Genomic DNA, 10481 nt, shown 5'->3' with positions numbered 1-10481 from the left:
GGCTACAACCCCGGGGCAGGCGCGGCCCGTCGTCCATACCTCGGTCTGTCCCGCCGGCGCAAAGCGGCCGGGCTATAGGCTCTCCGGCCAGGCCCCCCGTCGGGGACCCGGCATGGTCGGAGGCACCCCACCCGGCCGGCCTCTGCCGGCGACCCAACCGGTCGCGGGCGCCGCGCCCGGGAGAAGTGCACGCGGCCGAGCGCCGACACCCCCGGGCCCCGCCGCCTCGAGTGCGTGCGGGGACCCGATGGGCACCGCGCCGGCCGCGCTGAATCTCCCGGGCCCGATCTGCGCGGCCCTCCCGTTTGCTTCTCAACGGCTTCACGTACTCTTGAACTCTCTCTTCAGAGTGCTTTTCAACTTTCCCTCACGGTACTTGTGCTCTATCGGTCTCGTGCAAGGTATTTAGCCTTGGATGGAGTTTACCACCCTTCTTTGGGCTGCGCTACAAAACAACCCGACTCCCGGAGGCCCTTGTCCGCGACCGGCTGGCGCCTGCCTGGGCCTGACACCCGCCCTGGGACGGAGCACGCCTCAATCAGAAGGACCTCGGCGCCGGCACGGCCGCGGGGGTGGACTTCCTTACGCCACAGTTCCCTCGAGCCCTCGGTGGGGCCCGGGGATTCGGCGATGGGCTCTTCCCGCTTCGCTCGCCGCTACTAGGGGAATCCTTGTTAGTTTCTTTTCCTCCGCTTAGTGATATGCTTAAATCCAGCGGGTCCTCTCGCCCGACCTGAGGTCGATTATCGGTTCGTGTTTTACTGTTATAGGAGGGGGGGTAGCCCGCGGCCTGCTTGGGAGGCCAAGAACGGGTCGCGCTCCTCACCCCCCCACGGACCCGTCAGCGCGGGCCCAGTGGAAGCTCTCCCTTTTCGGTCTCTCTCCCTCTCCGGTCTCCCGGGGCGGAGCCGGCGGCCACTGGCCGAGGCCCGGAGACTGCGCGCGCGGCGACCCGTCGGACCCCACCCTTACTCCTTAGTTGGCGGAGGACAGCCGGCGATCGTGGTGTGGAGTTGCTCCGGTCGCCCATACAGACAATGGGGGCAGACCGAGACCGACCACGCCACGGCGGGTTTCCTCCCTTTGCCAGGGTTGGGGTTCCTCGTTTACACTCCGGCGGGTCGCCCGCGCCTCCGAGCACAACGGACAGCGCCGAGCCGGTGCTGCCGCCAACGCTTCAAGGCGGGACGTGTTGGAGAGGGGGTTTCTGTGCCCCTTCGGGAGAGTTCTCGTGTGTATTCCACAAAGGCATTACCCGATCTGACGCCTGCAGCCATTAATCCTCGCGGGGAGAACAACCAACTGCTTCTCCTCGCGGCTGCCGGCCGTCGCTCTCGCACCGTGGTATACCCGGGCACCGCGAGTGTATCCGCGGACTCCGGCACGGCGATTTCTATCTGTACTCACGACCCTCAGGCGGACGAGGCCCGGGCCGCGGGGGGCCCGGGCCGCCATGTGCGTTCGAAAGGCCGATGATCACTGCGTTCTGCAATTCACACTGATTCACGCAGCTGGCTGCGTTCTTCATCGGCGCACGAGCCGAGTGATCCACCGCCAAGAATTGTCTAACTCTTGGAAATTCGCTTCTTGTTCGTTCGATCACCAATGAGTGGGTTTATCGTCCCGCGCCCCGTGGTCTCGGGCGCGGGGAAATATGGTCACAGTCCGCGGGACGGCGCGAGATGACTCGATCGCTCCGCCCCGCCCACGACGGGAGCAGCCGCCCGTTTGTGGGGGTGGGAGAGTACGGCGGGCCTCTATTACGCCGTGTCTTCCCTGCCCGCCCCCACTAGGTCGCATTTAAGGCCAGGCCCCGGCGTCCCAGGGCCCCCGGTGGATCCAACAGACCAGGCGCAGCCATCCAGAGCCCGCACCCCAAACCCCGCCGCGGACAGGGCAGGGGGAGCTCCGCGGTGCAACTTGTCCGGTCTCGGATGCCGGCACATGGGCCACTCCCGCGAAACACATCCGGAGACGTCACTGGGGGAGCCCCGCCAGACCGCACTTTCCACCCGATCCCTCCGCCCTCCTCCGTCAAACAAACGCAACATTTTTTTGCCAGATTTTTATATATATATATATTTGTTGTCGTTTTGTTATTTCCTTCGTTTCGGGATCGGCGTGGACATGTACATGGAGCGGCCGTGTCAGGCGGGGTCCCCGCGCTGTGGACCCGGCGCGGGTCCTTGTTTCGTTCCTCGTTAATGATCCTTCCGCAGGTTCACCTACGGAAACCTTGTTACGACTTTTACTTCCTCTAAATGATCAAGTTCGATCGTCTTCCGGGCGCACGAGCGAGGCGCCAGAGGCGCCCCGCCGCGGCCCGTCCGAGGATCTCACTAAACCATTCAATCGGTAGTAGCGACGGGCGGTGTGTACAAAGGGCAGGGACGTAATCAACGCGAGCTGATGACTCGCGCTTACTGGGAATTCCTCGTTTAAGGGAGACAATTGCAACTCCCTATCCCAAGCACGAAGGGGGTTCAGCGGATTGCCCAGGCCTTCCAGACAAGGACGATCACCCGCTGATCCCTTCAGTGTAGCGCGCGTGCGGCCCCGAACATCTAAGGGCATCACAGACCTGTTATTGCTCAATCTCGCGTGGCTGAACGCCACTTGTCCCTCTAAGAAGTCAGCGCCCGGCTCGGCGGCCGGCGCGACTATTTAGCAAGCCAGAGTCTCGTTCGTTATCGGAATTAACCAGACAAATCGCTCCACCAACTAAGAACGGCCATGCACCACCACCCACAGAATCAAGAAAGAGCTCTCAATCTGTCAATCCTCACTGTGTCCGGGCCGGGTGAGTTTCCCCGTGTTGAGTCAAATTAAGCCGCAGGCTCCACTCCTGGTGGTGCCCTTCCGTCAATTCCTTTAAGTTTCAGCTTTGCAACCATACTTCCCCCGGAACCCAAAGACTTTGGTTTCCCGCAGACTGCCCGCCGCGTCATTGGAGTAACGCCGGCGGATCGCCAGTCGGCATCGTTTATGGTTAGAACTAGGGCGGTATCTGATCGCCTTCGAACCTCTAACTTTCGTTCTTGATTAATGAAAACATTCTTGGCAAATGCTTTCGCAGTCGGTCGTCTTGCGGCGATCCAAGAATTTCACCTCTCACACCGCAATACGAATGCCCCCGTCAGTCCCTCTTAATCATTACCTCGAGTTCCGAAAACCAACGCAATAGAACCGAGGTCCTATTCCATTATTCCATGCTCTGCTGTCCAGGCTCACGGCCTGCTTTGAACACTCCAATTTTTTCAAAGTAAACGTTTCGGCCGCGCCCGGCACTCAGTCAAGAGAACCGGGCGGAGACCGAGAGGAAGGCCAGGCGGGCAGTGGCGCGCCTTGCGGCGGACCGCCAGCCTGCGCCCAAGATCCAACTACGAGCTTTTTAACTGCAGCAATTTTAATATACGCTATTGGAGCTGGAATTACCGCGGCTGCTGGCACCAGACTTGCCCTCCAATAGATCCTCGTTAAAGGATTTAAAGTGTACTCATTCCAATTACAGGGCCTCGAAAGAGTCCTGTATTGCTATTTTTCGTCACTACCTCCCCGTGTCGGGAGTGGGTAATTTGCGCGCCTGCTGCCTTCCTTGGATGTGGTAGCCGTTTCTCAAGCTCCCTCTCCGGAATCGAACCCTGATTCTCCGTTACCCGTTACGACCATGGTAGGCGCATAACGTACCATCGAAAGTTGATAGGGCAGACATTCGAAGGATCCGTCGCCGGTGCAGAGACCGTGCGATCGGCCAGGTTATCCAGAGTTCACCAACGGAGCCGGGCGGACCCGGGTTGGTCTTGTTCCTAATAAGAGCACGCCTCCCGTAAGGTCGGCGCTTGATTGCATGTATTAGCTCTAGAATTACCACAGTTATCCATGTAAGGGGATGCGCTCCAAGGAACCATAACTGATTTAATGAGCCATCCGCAGTTTCGCTTTTGAAAGCTTGTACTTGGACATGCATGGCTTAATCTTTGAGACAAGCATATGACTACTGGCAGGATCAACCAGGTAGCACCTCGTGCTGCGGCCGGCGAGCGGGGCTCGCTCGGACCGAGCGGATTCTGCCGGGCTCGGGGCGCTCGAGCCGGCGATCCGTTTCACCAAATGTTTCGGTTCGGTTCCCGGGGGGAGCAGAAGTGCGGGCCCAGGCGCGAGTCTACGGTGCTCGTACCAGCCCAAGCACAATCCGGTCCCGTTTACCCTGCGGGCCAAGGCGCGAGTCTACGGTGCTCGTACCAGCCCAAGCATGGTCCGGTCCCCTTGCCACGCACACACACACACGTTTCGGGTCCCGGGAGCAGAAGCGCGTGGCCAAGGCGCGAGTCTACGGTGCTCGTACCAGCCTGCGGGTCAGCTCCCGTCGCCCCTTCTCTCTAGTTCTCTCGTTCGAATCGCCAGGGGGATAGAAATCAGATTCGCCGGGGCGTGTGTCGTCCGCCGCCGTCCCCCATCAATCGCCCGGGAATGGGTGGGCCGTGGAGGCCCGCCCGGCCGGTGTGGTTGCCCGGGTTCGGGAAAGTGCTCAACCTACGCCTCGGCAACTGGGATGCCAGGGGGGTCCCGCTAGCGCTTGGCGTAACGGGCCGGGGCCGTTTTCCCCGGTCCGGTCGGCCTCTCGCGCCCATGCGGGCTTCACTGAATGCCATTGGGTCCGGGATCCGCCCCGGGGTGCGAGACGGCACCGTCCACTCCCGCTTAGGGAACGAGACGGCACGGTCCACACCCCGCGCACTGCGACGGACCAGTCCGGTAGTGCCGACACGGTCCCCCGCTAGGGGAGACCGTCTTCGGCACGCATAAATTCGACGGCGCCTTCCGTGCTACACCACGACAACAAGGTCGGCGGACCCGTGCCGGGGTTTGCCACACCCCGGCTGTCCTACCCTACCCTCGGTCTCTCTCCCTACCTCTCTCCCTCGGTATGATCCTGCCGCGAGGGGTTGCCCAAGCCCCTCGCCTATCGCAGGCCCTGGCTGGCCAGGCACTGCCGTCGGAAGCGTTTACCCGCCCGTGCAACCCGACAGAGCCGGGCCCGCTTCCTACTGCCACGGGCGGGGTGAATTGTCGGCGTGCCCGGCTGGCAGCACCGCCGTTCGCTAGCCACCGAGGCCCCGCGGGCCCCTCGATCTACCCGGCGGGGGTTGGGGGTGTCCAAGCCCAGCTCCGGTTCCCTTGACGGAGCGGCGTGCAGGGCCGGGGAGCCCTGCCGTCGGAAGCGTTTACCCGCCCGTGCAACCCGACAGAGCCGGGCCCGCTTCCTACTGCCACGGGCGGGGTGAATTGTCGGCGTGCCCGGCTGGCAGCACCGCCGTTCGCTAGCCACCGAGGCCCCGCGGGCCCCTCGATCTACCCGGCGGGGGTTGGGGGTGTCCAAGCCCAGCTCCGGTTCCCTTGACGGAGCAGCGTGCAGGGCCGGGGAGCCCTGCCGTCGGAAGCGTTTACCCGCCCGTGCAACCCGACAGAGCCGGGCCCGCTTCCTACTGCCACGGGCGGGGTGAATTGTCGGCGTGCCCGGCTGGCAGCACCGCCGTTCGCTAGCCACCGAGGCCCCGCGGGCCCCTCGATCTACCCGGCGGGGGTTGGGGGTGTCCAAGCCCAGCTCCGGTTCCCTTGACGGAGCAGCGTGCAGGGCCGGGGAGCCCTGCCGTCGGAAGCGTTTACCCGCCCGTGCAACCCGACAGAGCCGGGCCCGCTTTCCTACTGCCACGGGCGGGGTGAATTGTCGGCGTGCCCGGCTGGCAGCACCGCCGTTCGCTAGCCACCGAGGCCCCGCGGGCCCCTCGATCTACCCGGCGGGGGTTGGGGGTGTCCAAGCCCAGCTCCGGTTCCCTTGACGGAGCAGCGTGCAGGGCCGGGGAGCCCTGCCGTCGGAAGCGTTTACCCGCCCGTGCAACCCGACAGAGCCGGGCCCGCTTCCTACTGCCACGGGCGGGGTGAATTGTCGGCGTGCCCGGCTGGCAGCACCGCCGTTCGCTAGCCACCGAGGCCCCGCGGGCCCCTCGATCTACCCGGCGGGGGTTGGGGGTGTCCAAGCCCAGCTCCGGTTCCCTTGACGGAGCAGCGTGCAGGGCCGGGGAGCCCTGCCGTCGGAAGCGTTTACCCGCCCGTGCAACCCGACAGAGCCGGGCCCGCTTCCTACTGCCACGGGCGGGACGATTTGTCAGCGTGCAGAGCCGGGGAGCCCTGCCGTCGGAAGCGTTTACCCGCCCGTGCAACCCGACAGAGCCGGGCCCGCTTCCTACTGCCACGGGCGGGACGATTTGTCAGCGTGCAGGGCCGGGGAGCCCTGCCGTCGGAAGCGTTTACCCACCCGTGCAACCCGGCAGAGCCGGGCCCGCTTCCTACTGCCACGGGCGGGACGATTTGTCAGCGTGCAGAGCCGGGGAGCCCTGCCGTCGGAAGCGTTTACCCGCCCGTGCAACCCGACAGAGCCGGGCCCGCTTCCTACTGCCACGGGCGGGACGATTTGTCAGCGTGCAGAGCCGGGGAGCCCTGCCGTCGGAAGCGTTTACCCGCCCGTGCAACCCGACAGAGCCGGGCCCGCTTCCTACTGCCACGGGCGGGACGATTTGTCAGCGTGCAGGGCCGGGGAGCCCTGCCGTCGGAAGCGTTTACCCACCCGTGCAACCCGGCAGAGCCGGGCCCGCTTCCTACTGCCACGGGCGGGACGATTTGTCAGCGTGCAGAGCCGGGGAGCCCTGCCGTCGGAAGCGTTTACCCGCCCGTGCAACCCGACAGAGCCGGGCCCGCTTCCTACTGCCACGGGCGGGACGATTTGCCAGCGTGCAGGGCCGGGGAGCCCTGCCGTCGGAAGCGTTTACCCGCCCGTGCAACCCGGCAGAGCCGGGCCCGCTTCCTACTGCCACGGGCGGGACGATTTGTCAGCGTGCAGAGCCGGGGAGCCCTGCCGTCGGAAGCGTTTACCCGCCCGTGCAACCCGACAGAGCCGGGCCCGCTTCCTACTGCCACGGGCGGGGTGAATTGTCGGCGTGCCCGGCTGGCAGCACCGCCGTTCGCTAGCCACCGAGGCCCCGCGGGCCCCTCGATCTACCCGGCGGGGGTTGGGGGTGTCCAAGCCCAGCTCCGGTTCCCTTGACGGAGCAGCGTGCAGGGCCGGGGAGCCCTGCCGTCGGAAGCGTTTACCCGCCCGTGCAACCCGACAGAGCCGGGCCCGCTTCCTACTGCCACGGGCGGGACGATTTGTCAGCGTGCAGAGCCGGGGAGCCCTGCCGTCGGAAGCGTTTACCCGCCCGTGCAACCCGACAGAGCCGGGCCCGCTTCCTACTGCCACGGGCGGGACGATTTGTCAGCGTGCAGGGCCGGGGAGCCCTGCCGTCGGAAGCGTTTACCCACCCGTGCAACCCGGCAGAGCCGGGCCCGCTTCCTACTGCCACGGGCGGGACGATTTGTCAGCGTGCAGAGCCGGGGAGCCCTGCCGTCGGAAGCGTTTACCCGCCCGTGCAACCCGACAGAGCCGGGCCCGCTTCCTACTGCCACGGGCGGGACGATTTGCCAGCGTGCAGGGCCGGGGAGCCCTGCCGTCGGAAGCGTTTACCCGCCCGTGCAACCCGGCAGAGCCGGGCCCGCTTCCTACTGCCACGGGCGGGACGATTTGTCAGCGTGCAGAGCCGGGGAGCCCTGCCGTCGGAAGCGTTTACCCGCCCGTGCAACCCGACAGAGCCGGGCCCGCTTCCTACTGCCACGGGCGGGACGATTTGTCAGCGTGCAGGGCCGGGGAGCCCTGCCGTCGGAAGCGTTTACCCGCCCGTGCAACCCGACAGAGCCGGGCCCGCTTCCTACTGCCACGGGCGGGACGATTTGTCAGCGTGCAGAGCCGGGGAGCCCTGCCGTCGGAAGCGTTGCCCCACTAAATCGCTCGTCCCGCCACGGTGAGCCGATTTCCCATTGCTTTACACTGTTTTGGCAACTTTTCATTTGGCCGACCCCAGATTTTTGTTCTCACCCCCCTATAGTAGCCCCAGCAGGTTGAGGACTGGTGGCACCCTCTTACCCCTCCCCATCCGCCGGACTCTGGGCCCAAAAAGGGTCTCTCGGTTTGGTCACCAACCCCCTCGTGGGTCTCCAGACCCACGAGACGCCTCAGCTCTGAACTCGACCGTTCTCGGAACGCAGCGGGCGCCGCTGTCAGCCTACCGTATCTCTTGAGGACTTTTTGCCTCCGAACTCGAGCCATTTTTCGCGAACTCGTAGAACTGGCCTATCTGTCCGTGTTATGGGCCACTTTTTGGCCAAAGTCCGAGGACAGAAGGCCGACTTTCTCCGGGAGCGTGTTTTGCCGATTTCCTGCCGTCTGCCACGGCCTGATTTTCGTCCCGCCCGGTGGTCACTTTCACCGAGAAAGGCCAACTTGTACAAACCAAGCTCCGGTTCCCTTAACGGAGCAGCGTGCCTGGCTGGCAGGCACTGCCGTCGGAAGCGTTAACCCGCCCGTGCAACCCGACAGAGCCGGGCCCGCTTCCTACTGCCACGGGCGGGACGATTTGTCGGCGTGCCCGGTTGGTAGCACCGCCGTTCATTAGCCACCGAGGCCCCACGGGCCCCTCGATCTACCCGGTGGGGTTGGGGGTCCAAGCCCAGCTCCGGTTCCCTTGACGGAGCAGCGTGCAGGACCGGGGAGCCCTGCCGTCGGAAGCGTTTACCCGCCCGTGCAACCCGACAGAGCCGGGCCCGCTTCCTACTGCCACGGGCGGGACGATTTGCCAGCGTGCAGGACCGGGGAGCCCTGCCGTCGGAAGCGTTTACCCGCCCGTGCAGCCCGACAGAGCCGGGCCCGCTTCCTACTGCCACGGGCGGGACGATGTTTCAGCGTGCAGGGCCGGGGAGCCCTGCCGTCGGAAGCGTTTACCCGCCCGTGCAGCCCGACAGAGCCGGGCCCGCTTCCTACTGCCACGGGCGGGACGATTTGTCAGCGTGCAGAGCCGGGGAGCCCTGCCGTCGGAAGCGTTTACCCGCCCGTGCAACCCGACAGAGCCGGGCCCGCTTCCTACTGCCACGGGCGGGACGATTTGTCAGCGTGCAGGGCCGGGGAGCCCTGCCGTCGGAAGCGTTTACCCGCCCGTGCAACCCGACAGAGCCGGGCCCGCTTCCTACTGCCACGGGCGGGACGATTTGCCAGCGTGCAGGGCCGGGGAGCCCTGCCGTACGGAGCGACCCTGGACCGGTGGACCCGACTGCCCGGCCCGCTCGATATCTCAGCTCACGTTCCCTTCTTCCGTCGCCGCCGCCCGTCAGGGGGTGGGTTGCCGGCTCCAGGAGCCCCACTAAATCGCTCGTCCCGCCACGGTGAGCCGATTTCCCATTGCTTTACACTGTTTTGGCAACTTTTCATTTGGCCGACCCCAGATTTTTGTTCTCACCCCCCTATAGTAGCCCCAGCAGGTTGAGGACTGGTGGCACCCTCTTACCCCTCCCCATCCGCCGGACTCTGGGCCCAAAAAGGGTCTCTCGGTTTGGTCACCAACCCCCTCGTGGGTCTCCAGACCCACGAGACGCCTCAGCTCTGAACTCGACCGTTCTCGGAACGCAGCGGGCGCCGCTGTCAGCCTACCGTATCTCTTGAGGACTTTTTGCCTCCGAACTCGAGCCATTTTTCGCGAACTCGTAGAACTGGCCTATCTGTCCGTGTTATGGGCCACTTTTTGGCCAAAGTCCGAGGACAGGAGGCCGACTTTCTCCGGGAGCGTGTTTTGCCGATTTCCTGCCGTCTGCCACGGCCTGATTTTCGTCCCGCCCGGTGGTCATTTTCACCGAGGATTTTTTTCCATGGAAAATCTTCTAAGTCCAAACTTTTTTCTAAGTCCAAAATTTTTTTTTATTTTCCCATCCTTTTCGGCCCAAGTCCAACCTTTTTTTTTTTTTTTTGTTCCAGTATTTTTTTATGTCGGGGAGCCCTGCCGTCGGAAGCGTTTACCCGCCCGTGCAGCCCGACAGTGCCGGGCCCGCTTCCTACTGCCACGGGCGGGACGATTTGTCAGCATGCAGGGCCGGGGAGCCCTGCCGTCGGAAGCGTTTACCCGCCCGTGCAGCCCGACAGAGCCGGGCCCGCTTCCTACTGCCACGGGCGGGACGATTTGTCAGCGTGCAGAGCCGGGGAGCCCTGCCGTCGGTAGCGTTTACCCGCCCGTGCAGCCCGACAGAGCCGGGCCCGCTTCCTACTGCCACGGGCGGGACGATGTGTCGGCGTGCCCGGTTGGTAGCACCGCCGTTCATTAGCCACCGAGGCCCCACGGGCCCCTCGATCTACCCGGTGGGGTTGGGGGTCCAAGCCCAGCTCCGGTTCCCTTGACGGAGCAGGGCTCAGGGCCGGGGAGCCCTGCCGTCGGAAGCGTTTACCCGCCCGTGCAACCCGACAGAGCCGGGCCCGCTTCCTACTGCCACGGGCGGGACGATGTGTCGGCGTGCCCGGTTGGTAGCACCGCCGTTCATTAGCCACCGAGGCCCCACGGGCCCCTCGA

At 64.8% G+C, this 10481-nt stretch overlaps 3 non-coding genes across 3 annotated transcripts in view; all 3 read right to left on the bottom strand.

Annotated features, from left to right (window-relative positions):
* Window positions 1-742, bottom strand: part of LOC139945638 (large subunit ribosomal RNA) — a 4054-nt gene extending 3312 nt beyond the window's left edge. Inside the window, exon 1 of the ribosomal RNA XR_011787113.1 lies at window positions 1-742. This exon is cut by the window's left edge and continues 3312 nt beyond it. This is a non-coding gene — a ribosomal RNA (large subunit ribosomal RNA).
* A 664-nt stretch (window positions 743-1406) lies between these two features.
* Window positions 1407-1563, bottom strand: LOC139945665 (5.8S ribosomal RNA). Its single transcript, XR_011787138.1, has one exon. It is a non-coding gene; the product is annotated as a 5.8S ribosomal RNA (ribosomal RNA).
* Window positions 1564-2202: 639 nt separating this feature from the next.
* LOC139945692 (small subunit ribosomal RNA) lies at window positions 2203-4017 on the bottom strand. The gene has a single exon (XR_011787164.1). It is a non-coding gene; the product is annotated as a small subunit ribosomal RNA (ribosomal RNA).
* Between the last annotated feature and the right edge of the window lie 6464 nt (window positions 4018-10481).

Source organism: Asterias amurensis, chromosome 12 (assembly GCF_032118995.1).
Source record: "Asterias amurensis chromosome 12, ASM3211899v1".
Lineage (NCBI taxonomy): Eukaryota > Metazoa > Echinodermata > Asteroidea > Forcipulatida > Asteriidae > Asterias > Asterias amurensis.
Note: the sequence above shows the minus strand (reverse complement) of the source record. Positions and strands in the feature narration are given on the sequence as shown.